Here is a 27,690-nt window from a genome sequence, read left to right on the forward strand (position 1 = left end):
AGTTTGACAAAATTGATTCCAGGGGACCCTTCTGATATTGGTTAATATGAACAGTTGGTTTTAATATTTGTGTCATTCAGCGGTCAGAAGAGAAATTTCCATTACATGGAACTCCAAAGGATTAATCTGTTTGCTATTAACCCTGGGAAATGGAGAGGCCATTGGAACACTCATAGCTTGAGAAATGCTTAAAAAAACAAACAAGATATACAACTATAACCTGCCCTCAGGTACTCTTGTACAATCTTATTCAAATTAATGGAGTTGAATGGGTGTAACTAAGAGCAGAAGTTGACCACATTGTTTATATTTCTGGAATACACAGGTGGTAAGAAATATAATTACTGTTTGTTTAACATCACTGGAAGATTAGCTTTTTTTTTTTTTTTTGGAAAAGCTCTATTGTCAACGTCACACAGGTGCTGCAGTTTTTCTCTTGTCTCCTCTGTCATCTAACATCCGATTTTGTGAATTTATATGACCACAACTTTCCCATTCAAACCAAAAGTCTTTTCTTTAGCAAATTTTAGTTAAGACAATTTAAACGTCACACAACAATACTTGTTCTCATTTTCAATTTCCCATCTAGTTCTCCTGCATAAATAAATGCATCCTGTTACATGCCAGTAATAAGCAAAGACCATGCCCATTTTGAATAATAGTTATTAAAAAACACTTTACCTATTAACAAGTCACACTGGGGCACATATATTTTTGAGGCAACTCCATACCTCAATAAAGCACAGACAAGTTTTGGCTACCTGCTTGCTTCTTACACTTTGATAATCCATCTCTGCCTCTCCTGACCTTAAGAAATCTTTTAAGGGGATCCAGCCAGTGTGGTACGCTTTCACCTTACACTTTGTGCTGAAAGATATAGGTAAGATTTTCAAAGACTCTCAGCCTAACTCAACTCCCATTGAAGTCAATTTGGAATTTTATCTGTTGCGGTAGTTTTGCCTCAGATGGTCCAGGATCAGAGGAGCTTAACTATTCAGCTGCCCTCAGTGTAAAGTCTGTATTCTGGCCCAGAAACATTAAACACTAGTGTGACCAAGAGTAAAATCTACCCCATTGCATTTATAAGGTAAAGCACTAAAGTTAACAACAAATGTAGACATGCAAATTATTACCTATCTGGAACGTTACTGAATTATAGTTGCTGTGGGAGTCATAAGAAAATGTCCTGACTCCTGTGCACATATAGCATCTCAAGCTATGATGCTTTAACATAACTGAGACATAGCAGTGTGGAACTGCATATAATTCCACAGTAATACTAAAGATTTGAATGTAACAAACTTTGAGTTTGTTATTTAAAGCAACTAACTCTATTATATTCTCAGGTTAATATGTCTGTGCCACTGCAGATGAGAACAAAGACAATATCAGTCAATCAAAAAGTGCTATAAATTCTTTATAAATGACACCAAGAGGGAATCAGTGAATATTTTCTAAACTGCTGTACTTATACTAGAATTTGTCAAATTCATTCATAAAGCTAAATGAAATACCTGTAAGAAATATTAGGCTTTACTTGTGTAGTGCATACTTAAACAAAGATAAAAACAAGGTGTATGAAAATAAGACTTTTTAGAAACACTGTTGCCTTCGATATTTTCCTGATGAAAGAAACAAATTCCTCTTTCAGGTACTTATGGTGATTTGAAGACATCTAACTTGTCCAAGCAATATATAATTAGCTCTTTCCTTGTTTTAGTCAAAGATCATTCCCTATTTACAGTGATGTTCATTATGTTAGACTGCTAACCTTTCTGATGAAAAATGAAACAAAAAAGACATTTAACATTTTGGCCATTGCTCTGTTTTCTGTTATTGTCTTTCCCTCCTCATTGATTCATGGGCCTACTCTATTTATGGTCTTCCTTTTGCTTCTCATGTATAAGTAAAATGTTTTCTTATTACCCTTTATGTCCCTAACTAGCTTTATCTTGGCCATTCTATTTTTTTCCCGACCTGCTTAGGTTGCTTTTGTATATTCATCCTTCATCATTTGACCTAGGTTCCACTTTTTGTATGATATTTTTTGTTTGTTTAAGAACACTGAAGATCTGGTTAAGCCAGGGTGGTCTTTTATCATACTTCCTATCTTTCCTATGTACTGTGAAAGCTTGTTTTTGTGTCCTTTTTGACACATGGTGCCTAAGGGTAGCCCTCACTGAAAATGCCAAGGTCAGGGAAGGCTGCAAAAAGGAGACCAGATTCTCCTAAAACAGGAGATTAAAAGTGAAGTTAGTTTCACTAACCAGTCACAAAATGTCCTCTTGACCCCCTGCACTTGTTATCAAGAAGCTGAAAAAAGAAACCACACAGTCCACTTTACTGCATTCCAGTTCTCTGGTTCTCAGTCAGCATATAGGTCCATTAAAGTGAGAAGTTATTTAAAAACTCTACTCACTGTACAAAATGTTCTTCTGGTACCCAAAGTGCCAACCACATTACCAGGTCAATATTAGTTTGGATCTTACCCAAAATACCATGCTGCCAGCCAATCCTTTTATATCTAAAATGAAAGGTTTATTATAAAAGAAAGAAAGAACAAGAACAGAGTTGTTAAATGGTAAAAGCACACAGATACATACATAAGACATCAGAGTCCATATATCACTTTCCTAGCAGTATTGGTGAGTTTGCTGGCTTGCATGTCCCTCTGGAATATATCCAAAACTTGGATGGGTCATTCAGTCCTTTGTTCAGAGCTTCAGTTTGTAGAGAAGCTACTCCAGAGATAAAAAACAGAATTGAAGACAAAATGGAGAAGGTACAGCTGCCTTTTTATATCCTTTGTCATATGGCTTATACTTCCTTTGTCTCAAACACAAACTTGCAACAAATGGTATGGAAAAGCATTAGACATGTCCCTACATGTTCTACAGCAGAGGTCGGCAACCTTCGGCATGCGGCCCATCAGGGTAATCCGCTGGCGGGCTGTGAGACATTTTGATTACATTGACCATCTGCGGGCACGGCCCCTTGCCAATGGGAGCTGTGGGAAGCGGCAGCCAGCACATCCCTGCGGCCCGCCGCTTCCTGCAGCTCCCATTGGCCAGGAATGGCAAACCGCGGCCACTGGGAGCAGCAGGGGGCCATGCCGGGAGACGGTCAATGTAAACAAAATGTCTCACGGCCCACCAGCAGATTACCCTGATGGGCTGCATGTTGAAGGTTGCCGACCCCTGTCCTACTGTCTCATAGGTTTAACCACCGCTCTTTCTCAATGGGTTCATTGTATAGCTCAGGGATCATCAACCTTTGGCCCGTGGCCCACCAGGATAAACTCCCTGGTGGGCCGGACTGGTTTGTTTACCTGCCACATCCACAGGTTTGGCCAATTTCAGCTCTCACTAGCCGTGGTTTGCCGCACCAGGCCAATAGGGCTGTGGGAAGCAGCACAGGCCAAAGGATGTGCTGGCCACCACGTCCTGTAGCCCCCATTGGCCTGGAACACTGAACCGCAGCCAGTGGGAGTTGCAATCGGCCAAACCCGCGGACATGGCAGGTAAACAAATTGGCCCGGCCTGCCAGGGGGCTTATCCTGGCGGGCCACGGGCCAAAGGTTGCCAATCCCTGGTATAGCTGATTGTCCTTGATGAGCCACAAGCAAGCTTAGTGTTGATGCCAGTCTATCTGGGGGTCTCATTTAGAAACACAGCACAAGTTTGAAATACAGATATATCACACGTAATTATAATTCATGATACAAAGATGATATAAACATCTAAACAAGATTATCATACTTGGCAAGTCATAACACCTCTGATACCTTACATGGCATATCTGGTAAGATTTGTTGCAATTTTATAATATTGGTATCGTTAATGTCATAATGTTTCTCACATATTCTCACATATTCAATCCAACATCACACTCTTAATAATGTTTCTTTAAAAAAAAAGCCCACTCTCTAAATTCTTTTTCCCTTTTAAACTTGTTTCCGATAGGATCTTACCTACCAATTCTCTGAGCTTGCTGAAATCTGCCTTCTTGAAGGCCACATTTTTATTCTACTCTTTTCCCTCCTACCATTTCTTAGGATCATGAACTCCATCACTTCATAATCACTTTCACCCAAACTGCCTTCCACCTTTAAATTTTCAGTCAGTTCCTCCCTAGCTGTCAGAATCAAATCTAGAACAGCCTCTCTTCAAGTCACTTTCCCCATTTTCTGTAATAAAAAAAAACTGTCTCCACTGCATTCCAATAACTTGTTGGATAATCTGTGTCCTTCTGTATTATTTCCCCAACAGATGTCTGAGAAGATGAAGTCCGCTATCACCACCAAATCCCGTGTTTTGCATGATTCTTTTAGTTGTTTAAAATAAAAGCCTTATCCGCCTCTTCTTCCTGGTTAGAGTCTACATCTAGCATGATATCACCCTTTTTTATCCATTTTATCCTTATCCCACTTCTATCTCAGCAGCAGTGCAAGTATGTGCATCTTTGATATACAAGGCAACACCTCCTCCGTTTTCTCCCTACCTGTTCTTTCTAAATAACCTGTACCGTTCTATACCTTATATTGTGAATTATATGCATTATCCCACCAAGTCATCTTTGATGTCAATTATGATATGCTGGAGGTAGGGATAGGGTCCAGAGTGACCTAGACAAACTGGAGGATTGGGACAAAATAAATCTGATGAGGTTCAAAAAGGACAGGTACAGAGTCCTGCACTTAGGATGGAAGAATCTCATGTACCGCTACAGGATGTGGACCAACTGGCTAAGCAGCAGTTCTGCAGAAAAAGACCTGGGGCTTACAGTGGATGAGAAGCTGAATATGAGTCAGCAGTGTGCCCTTGTTGCCAAGTAGGCTAACGGCATATTGGGCTGCATTAGTAGGAACATTGCCAGCATATCGAGGGAAGTGATTATTCCCATCTATTCGGCACTGGTGAGGCCACTTCTGGAGTATTGCATCCAGCTTTGGGACCCCCACTACAGAAAAGATGTGGACAAACTGGAGAGAGTCCAGCAGAGGGCAACAAAAATGATTAGGGGGCTAGGGCACATGACTTACGTGGAGAGGTTGAGGGAACTGGGCTTGTTTAGTCTGCAGAAGAGAAGAGTGAGGGGGGATTTGATAGCAGCCTTCAACTACCTGAAGCGAGTTCTAAAGAGGATGGAGCTAGGCTGCTCTCAGTGGTGGCAGATGACAGAACAAGGAGCAATGGTCTCAAGTTGCAGTGGGGAACGTCTAGGTTAGATATTAAGAAAAACTATTTCACTAGAAGGGTGCTGAAGCACTGGAATGGGTTACCTAGGGAGGTGGTGGAATCTCCATCCTTAGAGGTTTTTAAGGCCCAGCTTGACAAAGCCCTGGCTGGGATGGTTTAGTTGGTGTTGGTCCTGCTTTGATCACAGCATTAGACTAGATGATCTCCTAAAGTCTCTTCCATCCCTACTCTTCTATGATTCTAAGATTCTATGTCATAATTGTGATTATTCAGTAGAATCCCTAGTTCTTCCCATTTATTCTCCATACTTCTTCCATTAGTATACAGTCATCTAAGATGTTCATTAGATTTCCCTTCTATTTTCCCTCTTATCTCGTCTTTGACCCTGCCATGAATGCCCATGTACCCCCAGTTGTATGGCTACATAAAGGTCAGAGATGGGTGAGAAATTAGCAATTTAAAATAAAAGGTAATGCACTGTTTTTTAATTTTTTTTCCAAATGTATTTTCTGTTAACACTTTAAGATCACCAGATAATTGCTGATTTTTATTGATAGATTACAATGAATTACATAGACAAAAGAAATACCTTTTGAATTATAAATTCTATTTTTAAAATATCCTCTGTCCCCACTCCCACGCAAGCAGTCCCTGTTTGCTACTTCATAGGAAACTCACATGAAGCTGGGCTGTGCATAACACAACCTCCACCTCATCTAATCCAGCCCCTCTCCCCCAACTTCTCAGTGAAGTCACACTGGTTCCCCTATATATATGCCCTCAGTGATTAAATGTGTACCATAAAATATTGTACAGGCAACCTTAATTCTAGTATTTCCTAACTTTTGAGCGCCGGATTTTGAAACCTTAATCATATTATTTTAATGTGTGTGGTGCGTGCATAAAATATACCATTATTTAAGGCTCACATTGCAGCGGGGCCTCTTGCAGGTCTAATTTGGAGGAGAATGCAAGGTTCCTCTGCCCCATCCCTCACTATGTTTTCCCCAGATACCTTGGGTTATCTGGATAAAGGGCCAGCCAAAACTGCAGCTCCTGTGCTAAGGGGACTTCAGGAGTTGCTCCCTCCTTACTCTCCTGGACACATATAACTCCTCAAAAAAAGTGGGGAAGAGAAGGGAGTATGGCTATGGCTCTGCCTCTCACATGCACAAGCCAGCAGAGATGATTAACCATATGGGGAGGTGATCGATGGGAGTAATCTGAGCCTTACAAAAGGGGCATGATTCTGCATGCCTGAGATCTTTCAGAGGCATTCTACCCTAAAGCAGAACACTTTAGGGTGGTGTCCCTGAAATAGTGTTCCTCTTTAAGGTACAAGTGAGCCTTGAAAAAGACAACAATATGAAGACAGTCTGGAAATCAAAAGAAATAAACAATAAAAAGGAGAGTTAATAAAAGTTGAGTAAAATAGACCATGCGTTACCTTTAAATTCATTTACATTCTATGCACTGATGCATAGCGACACTTCGCTCTGTTATTCCAGCATCAGAGTGGTACTAGATTTACATCAGTGTAAATGAGAGCAGATTTGGGCCCTCTGTATCTTTGAAGGGAATATATTTATTGTGAAGACTTTTTTCTCATTTATTTCTATTTTTATTTGTCAAACATTCTCACGTGATGGTTTTCACAGTAGGACTTTTGAATCTTTTGGCCTGTAATTTCTTCACTGCTGCTGAAACCCTGAAAATTCTGTTTATGTAGTGCTGTGACACAAACAGCAGTGACAGCTGGTAGGTTTGTCAGTGTCACTAAATTCTGTGAATATGTTCTTCAGATAACAAAAGAATTAAGCCTTCAGCCCACTTCTATTTTCAAGGGAAAATTTGGATTCCGATTTCCACAAACCCACAAGACATTGCACTGTGCACTGGCTCGTATTGGATGGGAACACAGTGAAATCTCACAGCTACAGCCCCTATTGGCACTGATCAAATTTTATTCTGACTGTTGCTTATTTTCCACTAGTTCCCATCATCTAGACCTTACTGCTTTCTAAGGGCTCCCCTGTACTTGACTGAGTGGATTTGTCAGGCGCCTGCTACCTATCATCTACTGCCTGTTCTTGATTGTGTGCTGAATGAATTTCACTGCCTGAAAAATGACTATATTTAGAACCTGTTATATTCTCTACCAGATGTTAGCCTGTGGCTACGATAAAGATGTTTTTTTGAATCTTTACATGAGAGTGAAGAAACTGTCAACTGTGGCTGTTGTGAGTTCTGTTGTAAAATTTACCATTATCATTCATTTTTAGAGTTTTGATCACTGTTCTGTTATTGTTGGATAGAACATGTCTGATTTTGGCTGGAACAAGGTTTTGCAATTGCTTGGCTGTGTGGATGTTGCTGTAACAACTTGAAAAAGATGGTTTGCATTTAGTGCTATTTGTGGCTGATGGTGAGATGGGAGGACTAATTAAAGGAAGATCTTTGACAAGCTGCAAAATTTGGAACTGACTGGTAAGGAGACCTTAGCATTGCCTTGCAGGGTTTTCTGAACCTGAAACTATGGTAACTAGTTTTTATTTTCCAGGAGGCTTCAGGACATAAATCAATGAGGACACAGCTCCTCTGTCTGATAAATGATTGGAACACACAAGAGTGCTTTCACACAAAAATCCTTGTTTTTACTGAGCCTAAAGCAGACATCTAAAATAATAATAGTTTAGAGCACCCCAGATATAGATACCGAAAGTCTGAGATGGTGTGAGTGGTCAGCAGCAGGGCTCCAGTGGCCAGACTTCCCCTTAGCTGTTCGGGAGTTAGATGTCAGTCTCCTAGCTCATCAAAATCCTCTCCAAATTGCACACTCTAACTAATCTTTTATAAATTGGTCAAAACAAAGAAATAACTCATAGTAACCCCCTACTGGGCTAATTTCCTAGCAATAGCAAAAAACCCTCATCATTTCACTTATCAGTAAAGCAACTCCCAGCAAGAAACTCATGGTCACAGATACCCAGGTCCAAAGTCAGCTATCCACACTCCCTTCCATTTTCATGAATCTGTCATTTTATCTATCCTTCTTAGCAACACTGTAGCTGTAAAGATTGTCTGCTTAAGCAAATGCCAAATTATTCTTTACTATGTGGTGTTCTCACTTCCAGATAATGGTGGCTGAGTACGCAAAATGGCTGCAGTTATGTCAAATCCAGTTCTCTGATAACAGCACCATTTTATCAAGAACGATGAATAAATCATGGAATGCTACACTGATTAAAGATAAATCACATTCCTTCCAGTGATATTATACCATAAGCACACCCATGCTACCTAATCCAAATACATAATCCTTAATCTCTTTCACTACCCCCATCCAATCTACCTCTTGGCTCCTGTCCTCAACATACCTTATACAAATATTGGTCCTACCTTTGTCCCTTCTAGAGGCTGCTTCCTCTTCCATCTTCTCCTCCTACCATCCTATCCCAGATTCTTGTCATATCCTGCCCCGACTATCATCATAAAATGAAAGTCAGTCCCAGCCTATGCCAACAGCAATTGTGTTTGGTACTATTGTTACCTACTCAGAAACCCTAATCCATAAATAGTATTGTTCACTGAAATAGAGTCACAATTAGAACAAGGCAAAACTTTTTGGATTAATATTTTATTTGCCAAAAAAATGTAGGATTTGGGTTGACCAAAACTGCATGAATTCATGTCAAATTTTGCAAATAGTTTTGGCCAATTTTAAATCAAAACATTTCATTTTGATATTTTCAAAAATGAAATATTTCATTTTTAAAACATTTAATTTAATTTAATTTAATTTAAAAACAAAACAAAAAATGAAACATTTCGTTTTGGGTTGAACAACCCATCCTGAAATGGACTTTCTTTTCAATTTTTTCAGTTCATCCTGTGAATAAAAAAAATCAATTAGTCTCACAGTGATAGTTGCAACTACTATTCATGAGAAAAGCTAGAGTCTCTGAAGTTTGGAATAAAAAAGCTATAAGAATCCAAATTTCAAGTAAACAAAGTGTTTTCCAATATGGATAATTGGGCAGTGAATACTGTAAACAAAAAAGTAGGATTCTGGGAATTATAGTAAGACATTTTAAAGATTTTAAAATACAACTTTTTTTCTAAAAACATATGTAACACAGATTTTTGTTTCCCATACACCTCTCACTAAAAGGACTAAAGCTAGAGGGTCCCAAAGTTGTTGAAGAATCTGGTTGTACAATACATAATTTTCAATATACAAATGGAAAAAAAGAAAAATCTTTTAAAGATGTCCTCTGGATGTATTTGTAACATAGCATGCATCTGAAAGGTGGGGCTGAGAGATATCAGAGATCTTAGGGAACTTGCAGACTTTCTATGGTGTTAGATGAGGGAAAAGTCCATAGCTGGTTGAGGTAAGGCAGGAAAAAAGAAAGCCTTACTATAAATTGGAATCTGGCTCAAAATGTCATTGTTCCTCAATAAAAAAAAATCCTTTCTGAAAGTAGTGTAGCTAAACTAATTAACGTCTGTGTCAGAATTCAGAGTAACAGCCGTGTTAGTCTGTATTCGCAAAAAGAAAAGGAGTACTTATGGCACCTTAGAGACTAACCAATTTATTTGAGCATAAGCTTTCATAAGCTACAGCTCACTTCAGTACTTCAGATACTGTTGCTTCATGAGATCCAACATATTTAGTTTATTGTTAGCCACAATATTCATCTGCTTTGGGTGTTATGGCTATTTGAATAATTGCTATTTAATATTACATATATTTGAAGTAAAGGGTAAGTCAACGTCACATATAAATCTAACTTAAATCCTAGTGTCTGGAAAAGGATCATGTGGAACTGAAGATTCTAACAAGGAGAAATTACTTATGGCTGAGTAACTTCCCTCTGAGCTCTGACCACTACTGTTATATGGCAAGATTTAAACAGCTGATATGGGGTCTGATTCTCATTTACACTAAGGCCACTTTACACTACTCTCACAGCCTGTGTAAAAATATAATTTAAACCCATTTTAAGGCCCTCTTTACACTGCCCCTTAATGTAAGTGGGATTCAGAACGCACTTTAGAGTCACTAAAAAGTCCTCTGCATATTGTAATGGAAAAGGTTTGACAGATTTAAAATCAATTTTGATCTTCATTATGTCCAACCCGCTGCGCAAAGCGGGACCAACTCCCATTAAATCATCCCAGCCAGAGCTTTGTCAAGCTGGACATAAAAACCTCTAAGGATGGAGATTCCACCACTTCCCTAGGTGACCCATTCCAGTGCTTCAGCACCCTCCTAGTGAAATAGTTTTTCCTAATATCTAACCTAGACCTCCCCCACTGCAACTTGAGACCATTGCTCCTTGTTCTGTCATCTGCCACCACTGAGAACAGCCTAACTCCATCCTCTTTGGAACCCCACTTCAGGTAGCTGAAGGCTGCTATCAAATACCCCCTCACTCTTCTCTTCGGCAGACTAAATAATCTAGTTCCCTCAAGCATTCTTACAACTACAATACCCACCTGCTGAAGAAACAGATTGACAGAGCCAGAAGAGTACCCAGAAGTCACCTACTACAGGACAGGCCCAACAAAGAAAATAATAGAATGCCACTAGCCATCACCTTCAGCCCCCAACTAAAACCTCTCCAATGCATCATCCAGGATCTACAACCTATCCTGAAGGACCACCCATCATTCTCACAGATCTTGGGAGATGGCCAGTCCTTGTTTACAGACAGCCCCCCCACCTGAAGCAATACTCACCAGCAACCACACACCACACAACAGAACCAATAACCCAGGAACCTATCCTTGCAACAAAGCCCATTGCCAGCTGTGTCCACATATCTATTCAGGGGACATCATCATAGGGCCTAATCACATCAGCCACACTATCAGAGGCTCATTCCCCTGCACATCTACCAATGTGATATATGTCATCATGTGCCAGCAATGCCCCTCTGCCATGTACATTGGTCAAACTGGACAGTCTCTACGTAAAAGAATAAATGGACACAAATCAGACGTCAAGAATTATAACATTCAAAAACCAGTTGGAGAACACTTCAATCTCTTTGGTCACTCGATTACAGACCTAAACGTTGCAATTCTTCAACAAAAAAACTTCAAAAACAGACTCCAACGAGAGACTGTTGAATTGGAATTAATTTGCAAACTGGATACAATTAATTTAGGCTTGAATAAAGCCTGGGAGTGGATGGGTCAATACACAAAGTAAAACTATTTCCCCATGTTTATTCCCCCCACTGTTCCTCAGACGTTCTTGTCAACTGCAGGAAATGGCCCACTTTGATTATCATGACAAAAGGTTTACCCCCCTCCCCTCGCTCTCCTGCTGGTAATAGCTCACCTTAAATGATCACTCTCGTTACAGTGTGTATGGTAACACCCATTGTTTCATGTTCTCTATGTATATAAATCTCCCCACTGTATTTTCTACTGAATGCATCCGATGAAGTGAGCTGTAGCTCACGAAAGCTTATGCTCAAATAAATTGGTTAGTCTCTAAGGTGCCACAAGTACTCCTTTTCTAGTTCCCTCAGCCTCTCCTCGTAAGTTATGTGCCCCAGATCCCTAATAATTTTCATTGCCCTCCACTGGACTCTCTCCAATTTGTTCACATCCCTTCTGTAGTGGGGGGACCACAACTGGACACAATACTCCAGGTGTGGCTTCAGATTTCTTTTGGCCCAATCGTCCAATTTGTCTAGGTCACTCTGGACCCTATCCCTACCCTTCAGCATATCTACCTCTCCCCTATCTTAGTGTCATCTGCAAACTTGCTGAGGGTGCAATCTATCCCATCATCTAGATCATTTATAAAGATGTTGAAGAAAACCAGCCCCAGGAACGACCCCTAGGGCACTCTGCTTGATACCAGCTGCCAACTAGACATTGAGCCCTTGATCATTACCCATTGAGCCTGACAATCTAGCCAGCTTTCTATCCACCTTACAGTTCATTCATCCAATACATATTTCTTTAACTTGCTGGCAAGAATACTGTGGGAGACCATATCAAAAGCTTTGCTAAAGTCAAGATATATCACATACACTACTTTCCCCATATCCACAGAGCCAGTTAGCTCATCATAGAAAGTAATCAAGTTGGTCAGGCATGACTTGCCCTTGGTGAATCCATGTTGACTGTTCCTGATCACCTTCCTCTCCTCCAAGTGCTTCAGAATGGATTTCTTGAGGACCTGCTCCATGATTTTTCTGGGGATTGACGTGAGGCTGACCGGTCTGTAGTTCCCCAGGTTCTCTTTCTTCCCTTTTTTAAGGATGGTGACTATATTTGCCCTTTTCCAATCGTCTGGGACCTCCCCCGATCACCACGAATTTTCAAAGATAATGGCCAATGGCTCCGCATTCACATCAGCTAACTCCCTCAGGACTCTCCGATGCATTAGATCTGGACCCATGGACTTGTGCATGTCCAGCTTTTCTAAATAGTCCTCAACCTGTCGTTTCACCACTGAAGGCTGCTCACCTCCACCCCATACTGTGTTGCCCAGTGCAGCAGTCTGGGAGCTGACCTTGACTGTGAAGACCAAGGCAAAAAGAGCCTTGAGTACTTCTGCTTTTTCCACATCATCTGTCACTATTTGCCTCCCACATTCAGTAAGGGTCCCACACTTTCCCTGATCTTCTTCTTGCTAACGTACCAGTAGAAACCCTTCTTGTTACCCTTCACATCCCTTGCTAGTTGTAATTTCAGTCATGCCTTGGCCTTCCTGATTACACCCCTGCATACTCTATCAATATCTTTATACTCCTCCTTAGTCTGTAGTCTCCTTGCTTTCTGTAGTGGGGGCCCCAAAATTGGACACAATACTCCAGATGTGGCCTCGCCAGTGCCGAATAAAGGGAAATAATCACTTCCCTTGATCTGCTGGCAGTGCTTCTACTAATTCAGCACAATATGCCATTAGTCTGCTTGGCATCAAAGGCACACTGTTGACTCATATCCAGCTTCTCATCCACTGTAATCCCCAGGTCCTTTTCTGCAGAACTGCCACTTAGCCAGTTGCTCCCCAGCCTCTAGCAGTGCATGGGATTCTTCCATCCTAAGTGCAGGACTTGGCACTTGTCCTTGTTGAACCTCATCAGATTTCTTTTGGCCCAATCCTCTAATTTGTCTAGGTCACTCTGGACCTTATCCCTACCCTCCAGCATATCTACCTCTCCCCCCAGCTTAGTGTCATCCACAAAATTGCTGAGGGTGCAATCCATCCCATAATCTAGATCATTAATGAAGATGTTGAACAAAACCAGCCCCAGGACCGACCCCTGGGGCTCTCGACCCCTGGCAGATACCGTCTGCCAACTAGACATTGAGGCATTGATTTCTACCCATTGAGCCCAATGATCTAGCCAGCTTTCTATTCATCTTAAGTTCCGGTGAAATGAAGCCTAAGACTGTGTGGAACTGAATGCAGAAATATATATATATATTACTACTTTCTGTATTTTGTGATACAGATGTTATTAAGTTAGATCTTAAATGCTAGCCTGTTTGCCTTGACCTAAATAGGATTTGATATTTAAGCTGACTGTTACAATTCCTGGAGCTATTTTTGATTCCAACTACTCTTTTTTTTAACCTTATATACATACTGTCACCATAATGGCTTTGTCCTAGGCAGGTTATTTCATCTTGTTGCTTCTTGTGCTCAGGTTTTAAGAAAGGTTTTCTCTCTTCCTGATTTGATCAAAACTATCCTTCTTTTTGATAATTTTTCACAACTAAACCATACTACAGTATATCATTGCACTGTTCCATCCTCCTGGCTGCCAATTAAATACCACATTCATATTAGATTGCTATTTCTTGGAGTTAAAAAGCTTTAGTTGGGCTGACACTTGAATTTTCATGTGCCTTATTGGTGCTTTATGTCACAGGATGTGTCCAGAGGTTTCTAAATAGATAGCTGCTAAATGAACTGACAGAAAAGATAGTGGGACAGTGCTATTCACAATGTGGGTATGTTCTAGTAAGGTTCAGTGATACATGTAGTGCTCAACACTAAGCAGAAGTAAATTTCAAGGAGCTTGTGTGCCTATTCCCTGATTGAATTTGAAGTGGGAACTCCCAAGTCCCATTTGCCAAATTTACTGTTACTGGAAATTGTCCATAAAGGGTCTCACAGAAGATTTTGACTATTGTTAGTTATTTAAATTCCTTCCCTGTTGATGTGGTTCTGGTGACTGTTGTGCAAATGTTTTGGGGTTCAAAAAGAGTTAGATAAGTTCACAGAGAATAGGTCCATCAATGGCTATTAGCCAAGATGGTCAGGGATGCATCTCCGTGTGCTGTGTGTCCTTAGCCTCTGACCGCCAGAAACTGGGAGTGGACAACAGGGGATGGATTTTTTGATGATTGCCTGTTCTATTAATTCCCTCTGAAGCACCTGGTATTGGCCACTGTCAGAAGACAGGATACTGGGCTAACTGGACCACTGGTCTGACCTAGTATGGCCATTCTTATGTTCTTCATTGCTTACTGTTATGTCTGAGGATGGGTATGATTAACTGCAAGCCTCAGCATTTCTGACAACCAGACAATACCGATCATCATCAGGGATAAAGTCTGACTTGGTAAGTGCACACATCATTATTAATGTTATATCAGATCACATCATAAATATGAGATCAGATTCCCATGCAGTTCATATTTTCCCTCCTGGTTAATTAAACACATTTTGCATCTGTGCTGTGCAGGAACAAGCCCTTATGAAATGTCTAACTTTGAGGGTACATCTATGCAGCCTGCAGCAGCAAGTCTCAGAGCCTAGGTGAACAGATTCAGGCATGTGGGGCTCAGGCTACCATGCTAAAAATAGTAGCATAGATGTTGAAGCTGGGGCTCTGAAGGCCACGCTCCTCCCTAGGCTTCAGAGCCCAAGCCTCATTTCCTCAGAACACGGTTATGTACACTGACTGCTCAGATGTGGAATTCCACTCTACTCCTCTGGCAGAATGGAATTGTCTACCAAAAAGATAAAGTTAGTTTCTCACACATAGCACAGCAGACAAACAGAAAATGCCACATGTAGCTTTCACCTCGGGAGGAAAAGGAAGAAAGAATGAACCAAATGTGACAGAGACAAGCTGTATAGAGAGTACTCTACTGGAAGGTGCCCACATGCAATGATGATAAGAAATGACTTAAGCCTGAGTGTGGATAAGGAAATACTGTTGAATGGGATCTGTTTTTCATTAACTAATGAACAGTCTAGCAATAATGTATACACATCTGTTCAAAAATACCACCTTAAAACAACTGCTGAGACTTTAAAAAAAAAGACTAAAAAAGTGAAGAAGAAATCTGGTTGCCATGTAACAAACTCAAGTTTCCATAAAGAATGAACATGTAATTAACTTCCTATTGATATGCTAATATGGTAAAGAATCTTAAGTCACTTAATTGGAAACTGTCAAAAGCTGGAAGTAAAATAGGCGTAAATACATAGATCTGGTTAATTTTAGGTTACACAATTTGAATAATCTGCATTTCCTAAAAGCTTGCTTTCTGTTGTGTCTCTATTCAGGCTGTTTGCAATACTCCTTATTCAGGCCAAACTCCTTTGAACTCAAAGGGAGTTTTGCCAGATTAAAGGATGCCAAACAGAGCCCGCTTTGTATTACTGGCCCAGGTCTCCAGTCTATGCCTTTTTATATTAAATCTGTCTTTTTGCTCATTTGAGGAAGATTCGAGGGGTGGGGGTGGAGATCAGAATTCTGTGCCCTAGAATTTCACAACGGTAACAAGTAGAACTGGGTGCAGTTTTACAGACAAATGGTTTACTCAATGAACAAGGCAGGTTTGATTGATCTGAAGCTAGTCACAAATTTGATATGAATAGTTTTTGGCAACACAGAAAATTGTCAGAAGAGAAAGAGTAGATGGTGCTATCAGTGCCTCTTATCACATTTAGCTCAGTGGTTAGGGCAGTCACTTGGGGGGCGTGGGACTCCCAGGTTCAAATCTCCACTCTGGAGAAGACCAAAAATAGACTTTTCAAGTCACTGAAAAGTTTCAGATTCAGTTTGACCCATACTGATTTTTTGTTTTTGTTTCTTGAACTGCCACCTAACTGAAAAACGAGTGATGCACTCAGCTCTAGTAATAAGGGCTATGGCTAAGTGTGCTCTGCATCTTGAAGGAAAGAAAGGGGATACCATATTGCTGAACAGTGACTAATCTATCCAGTTAATTGCCAGCTTTCATATCCTTTTTGAGTTCCACCGTCTCCGGGCACCTTCTTGAAATGGAGTGCTCATGAGATAGTGCTTTGAGGGTGGGGATAGGGAAGGGTGGAGGTAAAAGGAAAAGATCTGACTTGAACAGGGACAGGTGGAACTCCACAGGAAACTGTTTAGCTTGGAAGTCTAGCTATCTGATTAACATCTAATGTGACAGATAACCATTTATCATCATATGGGTGTGAATCACAAAGTATTTGGATTACAGTTACATATGGGGTTCATGGAAAATATCCAAATTTTTGGTTAATTTTAATTGTAAATTAGTACTTTTTTTAAAATGTCATAACCTTTGGAGACTGCCGAAGCATTCATTTCTCTTTGGAATGAAAGAATTTTGTCAGATAACACTCAGCAACCTTCCAAATGTTCCTGTTATCCAACATGTGTCTTATGACCAATCACAATTAAGCAACATACCACTAGCTCAAATCTGGAATAGTGAACCATCAAGTTTTTAAAAAATCAACAATTTTGCTGAATAATTTCAAATATTTACATTTGAGAATCTCAATTTCTTGGCAGACATTCATTGAACAGAATGACAAAATTAATTGAATCAATTATTTATTACCAATTGTTAACTCAGCCCTTAGGAATAACCATGAAAAGGTAGCATAACATGTATAGTGCTGGAATTCTGTAGCTTTTTCTACATATTAAATGCCATTTAGGAATTACTTTACTGAATTATTTGAACATTTGGGGGCTGATTCACCACGCTATTCTAATTTTATTTTGCTTTTTATAGATTTCAGTGAGAGTTACATTGATGTAAGACTAGCGTGATGCATGGGTAAATCAGGGCCACAGTGGTTAAAGAGGTGTTCAGGGATATGTTCCAAACCAGATAACCAAAAACAGAGCTGAGCTGATTCCTGGTTGATATATGGAGTTATAATCTGTTTATTTGAAAAGATCTTTAAAGGGCAATGACCCAAAGGTTTTTCCGGGTTTTTTCTTCTTCTCAATAAATCATCACAAAGGACATACTGGTCATTTAAAGCTTTCTGCAGTCTCCATGCAGTCATCCACAGTTTATCAATATGTACAAGAAGCAGGAAATCTGACCCATAGTGCAGTAACATTTAACATTCAACAAGTTATTGTTGGTATGGGTGAGTTTTAAATTACAAAATAGTATTATTTAAATAGTACTCATTATTGTTTTTGTTAAAAATAGTATTTCTGTTATAGTAGTTAATTTATTATCAAGACTTAATATCTGATTGCCTGTGAGACATAATTAATATGTTCTGAGTGGTCATACTTTTATTTATTCCCTTTAATTTATTGTATTAATATCTCATCAGTTTTATGGGACATTATCTTATTTAGTCTGTGGTTATCAGAGTTTTTAGTTAAAGATAAAACAAAATTTAAATAGACTTTTCTTCCAGAAGTTAACTGATGATAACTTTATTTAAATAAGTAATCTTAATAGACTGTAGACCCACTTCTTCTCTGTTATAGTAGAATGAAATTTCTTCAGCAAACACCCAGTGTTAATGAGAACAGAATTTGGACCAATGATAAGAAAATTGTACATGCCCAGACCTTTGTAAATTAAATCAGAATACAGATATCATCTACAAGAGCTACAATTGTGTTCACTTCTGATGAGTCAGTAATTAAAAAGTGTTTTATGTCAGTGCCAGATTGACAACCCTAGAAAAGGCAGCCTCTATCTGTCTGACATCTCCTTGGTGATGTCCAGTCATGAACACAAGCTCAATATGGCTAAAATGGAGCTCTTAATATTTCCCTTCAAGTACTCCCCACTATGGCCATGTCTACACTACCTGCCGGATTGGCTGGTAGTGATCGATCTATTGGGGATCAATTTATCACGTCTAGTGTAGATGTGATAAATCGATCCCCGATCGCTCTGCTATTGACTCTGGAACTCCACCATGGCGAGACGTGGAAGCGGAGTCGATGGGGGAGCAGCGGCCGTCAATCCCCGCCACGAGGATGCGAAGTAAGTGATTCTAAGTCGATCTAAGATATGTCGACTTCAGCTATACTATTCTCGTAGCTGAAGTTGAGTATCTTAGCTCGATCCCCCCCGTAGTGTAGACCAGGCCTATGTCCTTTCCCAATCACTGTGGACAACACCTATCACACAGGTCCATAACATAAGAACATAAGAACATACAGTGTCAGACCAAAGGTCCATCTAGCCCAGTATCCTGTCTTCCTACAGTGGCCAATGCCAGGTGCCCCAGAGGGAATGAATAGAACAGGTAATCATCAAATGATCCTCCCCTGTTGCTCATTCCCAACTTCTGGCAAACAGAGGCTAGGGACACCATCCCTGCTTATCCTGGCTAATAGCCATTGATGGGCCTATCCTTAATGAATTTGTCTAGTTCTTTTTTAAACCCTGTTATAGTCTTGGCCTTCACAACATCCTCTGGCAAAGAGTTCCACAGGCTGACTGTGCATTGTGTGAAGAAATACTTGCTGCTGTTTGTTTTAAACCTGCTGATTATTAATTTCGTTTGGTGACCCCTAGTTCATGTGTTATGAGATGTTGTAAATAACAATTCCTTATTTACTTTCTCCACACCAGATATCATTTTATAGACCTCAATCATATCCCCCCTTAGTCATCCCTTTTCAAAGCTGAAAAGTCCCAATCTTATTAATCTGTCCTCATATAGAAGCTGTTCTATACGCCTAATCATTTTTGTTGCTCTTTTCTGAAACTTTTCCAATTCCAATATATCTTTTGAGATGGGGTGACCACATCTGCATGCAGTATTCCAGATGTGGGCATACCATGGATTTATATAGAGTCAATATGATATTTTCTGTCTTATTATCTCTCCCTTTCTTAATGATTTCCTGGGCATCATCTTTGTCTCAGAGCCCTCTCTAGGTCCTCACATCCAGACTATGTCAAATCTTGCTCATTCTTTCTGCATAACATTTCTAAGATACCACATACAGCCTTTCTTGTCCATCCACACAACTACAACTCCCATCTCTGTCCATCTGTTGTCTCTTATCTTATACTTAGATTGTAAGGTCCTTGGGAAAGGAACCGTCTTTTTGTCTGTGTTTGTGCAGTGCCAAGCACAACGGGTCCTGGTCTATGATTAGGGTTATTAGGCACTAGGCTCTTAAGTCCCAAGCAGACTGCGAAGAGCTACAAAAGGATCTCACAAAACTGGGTGAGATGAAATTCAGTGTTGATAAATGCAAAGTAATGCACATTGGAAAACATAATCCCAACTATACATAGAAAATGACTGGGTCTAAATTAGCTGTTACCACTCAAGAAAGAGATCTTGGAGTCATCATGGATAGTTCTCTGAAAACACCCCCCCAGTGTGCAGCGACAGTCAAAAAAACAAACAGAGCGTTGGGAATGGTCGCTAGAAATACAGCAACAGGTAGTGAGCAGTAATTGGTGATATAAGTGAGAGACTTGCACTCACTAAGAAAGTCAAATGGCAGGAAGATACAGAAAGGAAAAAAGGAGGACAGGGAGAAGGCTAGGGAGAATGCATGTGCTATAGATTGGACAATGTGACTGCTGAGACATTATATAACATGTCACTGTATGGAGTGCCCAGATGCTGTTGAAGAGATAAAGAAATGGATATGATTGGCCTATGACATATCATGATACATGCCACCTGCCTTCAGTTACCATGACTCCCACAGCCTGCATGCCATCATCCTGTCCCATGTGTAGTTAATCATCTTACATTATGCTGTCTTGTTTCGCTTTGGGAAATGGAAATTTACCATCTGTTTATCCAATGCCAGTGACCATGGATGTCATAATATGATATTCCTTGGCTACTCTCCTCCCCATGATGTTTTCTCTCTTCCTTTGAAACCGACATCGACATAGATGGACATAGTGTAATGCAGAGGAGGCCTTAACACAATGCTTGAAAATAGCATTATGTATGCTCTTTTAGAGATTAAAGCCAGGGTGTCCACTATACACTTTCCCATGGAACTTGATGAGTATTTATTCATATTATATGCATCCTAATGAAAATTGTGTTGATTGTTTACATGATTTGGACTTCCGTTCATTGACTGATGGCAGGATATGTCCATTTTTGCCAGTGCCAAATGGATTGTCTGGAAAATATTTCTGCAAAATGATTCATTAAATTTGTCCCTCCCCCAGTTGTTCATTAGTTCAGTTCCAGTCATCCTTAGTTCCAAGTGTTATGAACATAGGTTAATATATTTTATCTGATTCAAAATTTACCTTTATGCTATGAGGAGCACTTGGATCTTACTAACGGTATGGAGGCCGCTCGTGTGTTTTAGGGATACAAGCATAGAGTATCGCTGTGCTATTAAATTTAACTAATGAATTCCACCCAAACCATTTTTATTTGTAATTTATTTAAATGCTAATGTTAGCTTTACAAAGACATCATAATGAAATTATGTGAATTATTATTTTCTACTACTTTCTTGTTAGGGGTTGAATAATTGTGTTGTCTGTATACCCACTAAAACATAGTTTTAAAATTATTTTCATTATTTAATACAGTATTTAGTTGTTTTTCTCCCCTTCCTGTCTGCATGTATTATCTCAATAGAGCTCTGCCAGTGATCGGCAAGGCAAAAAATTCACAGAATCAGTGAAAATGAACACATCAGAAACTCAGTCAAGCAGACACCCTTCTGAATTGTTCATTTTCGTGCCAAACCTGCTCTATGTTCTGTGGCTTTCTTGTTATGTGCTATTTCATTGTGTAGCTCAAACCTAACTGAAATAAAACGAAAGGTCAATTTTAGATTTTTATGTCACTCAAAAAATGCAATCCTTTAAAATACTGGTGGTGCTGCACAAGCATGCAGCTGCACTAAACTACCAACCATAGCAATGCTGACCGATTAGGTGTTCCCACCGCGGGTCTTAGTGGTTGAGAGCATGTGGTACATTTTTGTAATATGGGAACCAGGACACATGCACTTTCTGCTTTTAGAGACTGTATTAAGCAGTAATAAATAGAGATATATAGTGGTTTTGGATAAACTCCTGAAAAACCAGGATCCAAGACAGATAAGCCACAGCACATTAGTGCAGAGGCTCTCTGAATTGCATCCATAAGAAATAAATCCTCCTCAACTTAATATTTGCATACACAGCAGTTGGCATGCATCAGTGTACACCGCTAACATACACTGGGATAATAATGACACTGATATACAAGGACAGGCCATAGAACGCTGACTGCAATCACTTCTGCAGGCCAATCACATTTTTCTCAGTTTATTATCTAACAGCCATTTCCAGGATCTGGCACTTTGTTGGACACAGCCAACTCAATCCAGTTATATACATAGGTATTATAATGATACAAACCAGCTAATATCTCTCAGATAAAAGGGGCACTGGAAACTTCCCAGTCACTCTAGCACATTGAATCTGAATATATAATTCCCCCCTCAATACAGAAATTTGTAGCGGTCTTCTGTTTCTCTGTACCTTAACTATTGCCCCCATAAACCTCTCTTGTCCAGAGAAAAATAATTTCAAAGTTTCTGTCGGTCTCTTAAGAATATATACCTGGATCTATTGTCCAGAGTCACTTTTGAGTTTGTACCCAGATCCAAATTTATCCCATGAAGCATGGGGTTTTTTGTGTGTGTGTAGCCATTTTTTGAAAAGGTAAGAAGCAGACACTTAGGGTATGTCTACACTACAAAATTAGGTAGATTTTATGGAAGAAGATTTTTAGAAATTGATTTTATACAGTCAATTGCATATGTCCGCATTAAGTCGGCGGACTGTGTCCTCACTACCGTGGCTAGCATCAACTTAAGGAGCGGTGCACTGTGGGTAGCTATCCCACAGTTCCCGCAGTCTCCGCTACCCACTGGAATTCTGAGTTAAGCTCCCAATGCCTGATGGGGCAGAAACATTGTCACGGGTGGTTTTGGGTACATGTCATCAGTCGCCCTTCCCTCTGTGAAAGCAACGGCGGACAATCATTTTGCTCCTTTTTTCCATGAAGACGCCATACCACGGCATGCATGGAGCCCAATCAGCTCAGCTCACAGTCACCACTGCTGTTGTGTTCTGGGTGCTGCTGTCAGCAGACGGTGCAGTCTGACTGCTAACTGTCATCATCCACCACTTCTGCTTCCGCTTCAACTTTGCTCTCCTGGTGCCACGAATCCACCTTGCAAGTCCTCTCGTCGTTCTGTATAAATATCTATTCTCGTGGCACCTGTCATCATCCACCACTTCTACTGAAACTCTTCTCTCCTGCTTTCCTGCAGATGCCATACCATGGCAAGCATGGAGCCCGCTCAGCTCACCGCTGCTGTTGTGAGCATTGTAAACACCTCGTGCATTATCCTGGAGTATATACAGAACTGGTCTAACAGACACCAGCATGAGGATGATTTTGATGAGGACATGGACACAGATGTTCCTGAAAGCACGGGCTGTGGCAATTGGGACATCATGGTGGCAGTGGGGCTGGTTGATACAGTGGAACGCCAATTCTGGGCCTGGCAAACAAGCACAGACTGGTGGGAACGCATAGTGTTGCAGGTATGGGATACTTCCCAGTGGCTGCTAAACTTTCACATGCATAAGGCCACTTTCCTGGAACTCTGTGAGTTGCTTTTGCCCCACCCTGAAGCGCAGGAATACCAAGATGAGAGCTGCCCTGACAGTTGAAAAGCTAGTGGCGATAGCCCTGTGAAAGCTTACTACGCCTGACTGCTACCGGTCAGTAGGGAATCAATTTGGAGTGGGCAAATCTACTGTGGGGACTGCTGTGATCCAAGTAGCCAGCGACATCATTGCTGTTCTGTTATCAAGGGATGACTCTGGGAAATTTGCAGGTCATAGTGGATGGCTTTGCTGCAATCGGTTTCCCTAACTGTGGGGCGATAGACGGAAAGCAGATCCCTATGTTGGCACCAGACCACCTTGCCAACCAGTACGTAAACTGCAAAGGGTACTTCTCAATGGTGCTGCAAGCACTGGTGGATCACAAGGGATGTTTCACCGACATTAATGTGGGATGGCTGCGAAAGGTGCATGATGCTTGCATCTTTAGGAACTCCAGGCTGTTCGAGCAGCTTCAAGAAGGGACTTACTTCCCAGACCATAAAATTACCATTGGGGATGTTGAAATGCCAATAGTTATCCTTGGGGACCCAGCTACCCCTTGCTCCCATGGCTTATGAAGCCGTACACAGGCAGCCTGGACAGTACTAAGGAGCAGTTCAACTATAGGCTGAGCAAGTGCAGAATGGTGGTAGAATGTGCCTTTGGATGTTTGCTGTTTGCTGACTAGGCCAGATCTCAGCGCAACCAACATTCCCATTGTTATTGCTGCTTGCTGTGTGCTCCATAATATCTGTTGGAGTAAAGGGGAGATGTTTATGGCACAGTGAGAGGTTGAGGCAAATTGCCTGGCATCCAATTTTGAGCAGCCAGACATCAGGGCAATTAGAAGAGCACAGGTAGGTGTGCTGTGCATCAAAGAGGCTTTGAAAACCAGTTTCATGACTAGCCAGGCTTCAGTGTGGCGGTTGTGTGTATTTCTTCTTGTTGCAAACCCGCCCCCTTTGTTGATTTTAATTCCCTGTAAGACAACCACTCTCGCCGCTTCGAAATAAAGTAACTATTGTTTTGAAACCATGCATTCTTTCTTCATTAATTTTTTAAAAGGGAGATAACTGGCAAGGTAGCCCACGTGGGGTGGGGTTGTGGAGGAGGGAAGGACAAGGCCACATTGCTTATTGTAGCCACACTACAAATCAAAACTGTTTGAATGACAGCCTTCTGTTGCTTGGGCCATCCTCTGGAGTGGAGTGGCTGGGTGCCCGTAGCCTCCCCCCCGCCGTTCTTGGGCGTCTGGGTGAGGAGGATATGGAACTTGCGGAGGAGGTCAGGCGGTTGTACAATGGATGCAGAGGGGTCTGTGCTCTTGTTGGCTTTCCTACAGCTGCACCAGATGCTTCATCATGTCCATTTGCTCCCCCATTAGCCTTAGCATTGCCTCCTGCCTCCTCTCTTCGCACTCCTGCCTCTGCTCTTCACGCACCTGCCTCTGTTCTTCATGCTCAATTAATACTTTCCTAGCCTCTAACACTGAATGCCTCCATGGATTCAGCTGTGCCCTATCAGTGCGGGAGGACTGCATGAGCTTGGAAAACGTGTCATCGCGAGTGCATTTTTTTCATCTTCTAATCTGTGATAACCTCAGGGACGGAGATAATAGGGGGAGCATAGAAACATTTGCACCTTGGGGGAGATAAAAAGGGAGAGTAAAATTTAAGACGATACATTTCTGAGAACAAAAGGGAGACTCTTTCACAGTGAATTAAGCAATTCACAGCAGACAGCACATGTGCTTTAGGTACAAGGTTGCATTTTGTCTTTTATACTGAGTGCCTGCTGGTATGGTGACACATCACACATGGCTGGACAACAGAATCCGGTTTCCATGCAGCCATGGTGAGGCAAAGTGTACGCAGGGTTGGCTTCTTATGCATAACATTTGGGAATGGTTTCAAACTGCAGCGCCGTACTTTCCTATAGCAAGCAATGGGTTGGGTTTCACATTTAAAAGGAGGGGCTGCGGTTTTCGGGTGGATGTGAAGCACACACCTCCCCCCACCCCACCATGTGGCTATTCTCTGGGATGATCCCTTTTAGCCAAGTGCAAACAGCCCAGCATGAAGGGGATCCTTTTACTGTTCCCTTACGAAAATTCCCCTATTTCAACCAGGTGACCATGAATGATATCACTCTCCTGAGGCTAACACAAAAAGATATAGACCAAATGTTGCTTGAATGCGACCAAAACCCAGGACGATTTGCTGCCATGCTTTGTGCTGCAATGATTCCAGAATACTTTCAGAGTACCTCCAGGAGAGTTTCATGGAGATGTCCCTGGAGGATTCCAGCTCCATCCCCAGACATGTGAACTGACTTTTCCAGTAGCTGTACTGGCCACGAATGCATCCCAATTCTTCAGGGCAAATCAAACATTAAACACTCTTGCTTTTAAATCCCGTACTGTAGTTACAAATGTGCACTCACCAGAAGTGCCTTCTCCAGCTTCAGGGTTGGGGATCCCGCCTTCGGAGGGTATTGGCTCCAGGGTGATGAAAAGGTCCTGGCTGCCAGGGAGAATGGATTCACTGCTTGCCTGCTGTGCATTCTCCTCCTCCTCCTCTTCCTCATCCACAAAATCCTCCTCCCTGTTGCGTGAGACTCCCCCCCTTGCAGGTGTCCACAGACACTGGTGGGGTAGTGGTAGGGTCCCCCCGTAGAATGCCATGCAGTTGATAATTGAAGCAGCATGTATGGGGCTCTGACCCGGAGTGACCGTTTGCCTCCTTTGTCTTTTGGTAGGCTTGCCTCAGCTCCTTAACTTTCACACGGCACTGTGAACTCTCTCCAACACTCCCTGTGAGATTTTGCCAAATATATTTGCATTTCTTCTTGTTGATCGGAGTTCTGCCTGCACAGATGTTTCTCCCCATACAGCAATCAGATCCAGTGTCTCCTTTTCTGTCCATGCTGGAGCTCGTTTGCGATTCTGGGGGGCCTGCATGGTCACCTGTGCTGCTGAGTTCGCCACGCTGACCAAACAGAAAATGAAATTCAAAAGTTCCTGGGGCTTTTCCTGTATACCTGGCTAGCACATCAGAGTTCAAAGTGCTGTCCACAGCACTCACAATGGAGCACTCTGGGATAGCTCCCAGAGGCCAATACCATCAATTTGCGTCTGCATTACCCCAAATTTGACCCAGGAAGGTCGATTTTAGCACTACTCCCCTGGCCAGGGAGGTGTACAGAGGTCGATTGTAAGAGCCCTTTAAGTCGAGAGAATGGGGTTGGTTGTGTGGACGCATTCATTTTAAAAATCGACCTAATGTGGCTAAATTCGACCTAACCCCATAGTGTAGACCAGGCCTTAGGTCCTGATTCTGCAAAGACTTACATACGTGAACAGCCTCAAGCAACTTTAGTAGACTACCGATGCTTAGAGGAAAGTATGTATGTAAGTCTTTGAAACATTGAAGATTCATATAGAACTTGTGGTGTTATTTGTGTAGTTGAACTGTATCTTTAAGTTTTTGCTATTTGGGCTTTCTTTGTTTAGTGACCTAGGGCAAAATGATATTCACAGAACAACCACTTCATTTTGTTTTGCAATATCCTATGATTTATGTTTTTTTAAATGTCAAAGATATTTTGCTGCATGCCCTTTGGTGTGTGGTTCCTTTAAACAGAAATAAAAAAAAAATAATAAGGCAATTAACTTTTTATACATTTTTTCACAGTGAGCTGTTTTCTTTTTTTAAAGAAACCAAAAGTTATAGAAAGTGATCTTAGCACAATATAAATATTTACCTTTTAAAGTGGCTCAGCTTTGCCTTGTACTCCCCAAGATCTCATTGACTCAAATGGGATCTTAGGATACTCAAGGAATTCATGGGTAATCCCAAAAGGACATTGCCACAGCACTACCTACCTGATATAGCTTCAAACTAGTCACTGCCTCCGTTTCCCTCACTCTGATTGAAGAGCTTCCTTACCAGGAAGGACTCACTGCTACATCCAAGTCCCTTTCCATGCAGAGTTTTATTCTTCAAAACATGAAACATAGGTAAAACATTTTAAAAAAAGAAAAGAAAAAAAAAGAAGCTTCTTTCTTCACCCTAGGCTACATCTCTCACAGGCTTTTCCCTTTTACTCTCAGTAATGAAAAGAGGACATACCCTTCCCTTCAATCTCCCTCACTCCCCCTCTTCAGGACATATTTTAGGAGCTAATCTCCCTTCCAAATGATCTCTTTTGAGTTCTTTAAGAAAAATACCTGACCCCTTTCCACCTGCATCTGATAATAGAACAGGGGTGCCCAACCCCAGGACTGTTGGCCCTTAAATTGGGAGACCACCTTGCTACAGATATTTACCTCTTCTGACATAAATGAATAAAAAAAAATCTTTAAAATTTCAAACATACAGCATTGCTGTATGGGATTATATGAACTGCAAAGTTGAACAGTATTTTTTTTTCTTTAGTAAAATGTCAAATATTGATATAATCTTTCATTTGACATTTTAAAATCTTAGTTATGGGACAGACCTTCTTTTGACTTTTTAATACACATACTTTGATCATTACATCAAATAGAATGATTATATGGGTTAGATTTTATACTGTAATAACTCCTCGCATAAGAATGGCCTTTTCC

The sequence above is a fragment of the Chelonia mydas genome, chromosome 1 (genome assembly GCF_015237465.2).
Source record: "Chelonia mydas isolate rCheMyd1 chromosome 1, rCheMyd1.pri.v2, whole genome shotgun sequence".
NCBI classification, from domain to species: domain Eukaryota; kingdom Metazoa; phylum Chordata; order Testudines; family Cheloniidae; genus Chelonia; species Chelonia mydas.